Below are 3083 nucleotides of genomic sequence, written 5' to 3'. Positions count from 1 at the left end.
ACCGCTGTACTTCAAGCATTGTTAGTCTGTATGTTTGGGGAATTCATTATATTATATTCTAAAATATGCCATCCCTATAAAATAGCCAAAATACTGTACCCCATCTTTTCATGTACCCCCACCAAAATTTGCTGAAACCAGGCAATCATTGTATTGCTCTGTAACCAGTGAACATAATGACACCTGAAAAAAATAATATAACAGTGAAACATAGTTAAATGGTAGATTTTATTTAAGAGAAATGAGAGTAAGATTAATGAAGACAGTCAGAAATAAAGTTACTGGATAAAATTTTCAAATTTGGATGATTCAATTGATAATTAGTCAAGTAAACTAGGAGCCTGGTTTTCACAGATAATGTGCACTCACTGAAGTCAATGGGAGATACAGGGTTTTAAGCATCTTTGAAAGTCAGGCCCCTTATTTAGGTGACTGATTCTTAGGTCCCAAATTTAAAAAATAATCACCATTAAGTCTAAGGTAAACATAGATTTTCAAAATCATTTTTTTATTAGATTTATTATTCTATATTTTAACCCTTTTTTAGATGATTCTGTGTGGTGTAACTATGCCCTGGATGTAGATACGACTTAAGATACTATTTCAATTTTTCTAAGATTAATTATCCACAAAGCAGAAATAGAAAATAAGAAAGAAATTTTCTAGTATATGCTAAAGAATACGTGGATCAATATGCACTCATTTTTCCATCTCCTTGGAACCTATTGAAGGCTCTATTCCACTGACTTAAGATGGCCATGCCAGCACCAGTGAAGAATGGAGATGGGGGCTGGTACTCTATTCAACCTACTTCCCCAAGCATCTCTGGTAAAATATTGGTCCTAACAAAGTCAGTGACTTTAATAGGGCAAATTTTACCCTTAATACCCAGCAACTAAAGCTCCCTATCTTGACTTCTAACGCTCCCTTTCTAGGATTTACTTATAAGGAGAACATGAAGCCCATCACTCTAGCATTGGGAAAGCTTTCACATGCACTGATTCTTATCTTTTTCTGGTGGGAAAGCTGTTTCTGCCCTGTGATTCCTCCAGTTCAGCCTGTCTTGCACAGAGTTACTAATATCATTGCTAACTATGAGGAACATAAGCCCCATTCAGTGAATGGAAATCCCGAAACAGCAGGAGTTTTAAAACCATTTTGAAAATTCCTCCTTTCCTCCCAATTTTAACTGGAGGAAAGGATGTAAATCATCCCAAATTTGCTGGGTTTTTTTTTTTAATGGAAATTTCAAAGTCTTAAGGATGAGTTTCAAACTTGATTGAATCTCTCAGATCATAGAGCACACAATCATACGGTTAGTGAGGGTCAAAATAGACATCTGGTTTCTCTTGGATCTGACTGTCCTGGGCTTTACCTTGCATCATGACAAGCGCGGGGACAGTTGTCTACACATGCACCTTGAATGGCAATTAACTCAAATTAACTCTCCCCAATTATTTGGGGAAAAGTGTTATATCAGATATTTTCTAAGTCCTAAAAGTGGAACAATGGACTTGTACGTCTGTAGGGTCCCAGAATAAAAGGCTTTGTCCTGGGAGAAAGCCTACATGACTTAACACTCATTATTGCAGTTGCATAAATTTGCATGGGCATTCCTGATACCTCAAATGTTCCTTGCTCTTACTAATTAATTCAGTATTCATGCACTACAGTATGACTTCTTACAAGTATTATCATTAAGACTGTATCATGTTGCTATACATACTATTATTTGTGTGGCCGTAGCATGTGGCAATCCTAATCAGAGATCAGAGTTCAGTTGTGCTAGGCACAGAACAAAAGAATGGGCTCTTCCTCAAGGAGTTTACAAATTAAGATATCACCAGGTGAAGGAACTAGGCTTCAGTCAAACCCTTCAGCATGTAAATAGCCCCACTGAAGTCACTCGAGTAAAGCTTTGCAAGATCAGGCCCATACCTTGTGACTCCTGTTCTGCAAACTACTATATAACATTAATGGGTGAAAATTGTTGCATTGTGGGGTGATTGTTATTTTGTGCTGTAATGGTTGATACTCTTGAAGTTCAGTGAGATGCACTGGGAGACAAGGATAGATATACCCTTCTCATACACAGGGCATTTTCTACTAGTGGCACTGCTATGTTCTTTGGACGAAATTGCTGTATGTTATCCACCAAAGGTGGCAGCAAGTTGCGATGGTAGCTGGCACAGCAGGGGGGAGAAAAAAGCAATAACCTCAAAAACTAAGTTATAGGGAAAGGGGCTTTTTCCTCCCTCATGCTTTATATACGGTAAGGGTAAAATGTTCTATTTTTTTTAAAGGAAAAATACACCTCATGTAAAGCAGGGTTTGCATTAATTATAAACAAGGTGCATCATTAATCTTTTCCAATGTACTTTACTAGTGGATTGTACAATAAATGTGTGTTTGCTAAGGTGGGTTAATCCCTTTGTAATTCACTGGTATGTATAACAGTCTAACTTGACATGGACACATAGTTGCCAGTACACGCTTAATTCTCCAGACATTCTAGCATGCCATGTACTGTGAGGAGAGGGAATTACAGTCCCACAAAGCTCAGCCACTAGATAATAGGAAATAATGGCGGATGATTCATGGTGGGCAGCTGATATTTTAACGGAAAGATTAATTATTCATTTCAACAGTGAGAAAGTATAATTTTAATGATTTCATTAAGCAAATAAGAAAAATTAGCATTGTATTTATTTCAGTGCTGGGGCCAGTGCACTGTATTTATTTTTCAGTTGTTGCCTTGGATAAAAAGAAACACATTGACCAAAAAAGTCATTGATTGGCTACTATACAGTGTTTACATTGCATCCATAGTTTCAATTGCTCATGTAATTACATGTAATCACATGTGATTATGCACTAGTCTGAATGAATGTGCTTTCCATTCGCTCAGATGGAGCTTCTTCGAGAGACACTTTCACAAAGGGGGACAGTCTGTTTAGAGCCAGATTCTGACACCATTCCTCTGCTCCATGAGTAGTTTCAACTGACTTCATTCTGTTGACTTCAGTGGTACTACTCACGGAGGATTCCTGCATCTGGAAAGGGTATTGGAAGGTGAAAATGCA

General features: G+C 37.5%; 1 long non-coding RNA gene across 1 annotated transcript in view; it reads left to right on the top strand.

The window, feature by feature from the left end:
* The first annotated feature begins 6 nt into the window (after positions 1 to 6).
* The window catches only part of LOC109298038, a 12038-nt gene continuing 8961 nt past the window's right edge, over positions 7 to 3083 (top strand). The window contains exon 1 of the long non-coding RNA XR_002097502.1: positions 7 to 3062. This is a non-coding gene — a long non-coding RNA (uncharacterized LOC109298038). The remainder of the gene's footprint in view (positions 3063 to 3083) is intronic.

Source organism: Gavialis gangeticus, unplaced genomic scaffold, assembly GCF_001723915.1.
Source record: "Gavialis gangeticus isolate Ggan-Ray unplaced genomic scaffold, GavGan_comp1, whole genome shotgun sequence".
NCBI classification, from domain to species: domain Eukaryota; kingdom Metazoa; phylum Chordata; order Crocodylia; family Gavialidae; genus Gavialis; species Gavialis gangeticus.
The sequence above is the reverse complement of the archived record's forward strand: the minus strand, read 5'-3'. Positions and strand labels throughout refer to the sequence as shown.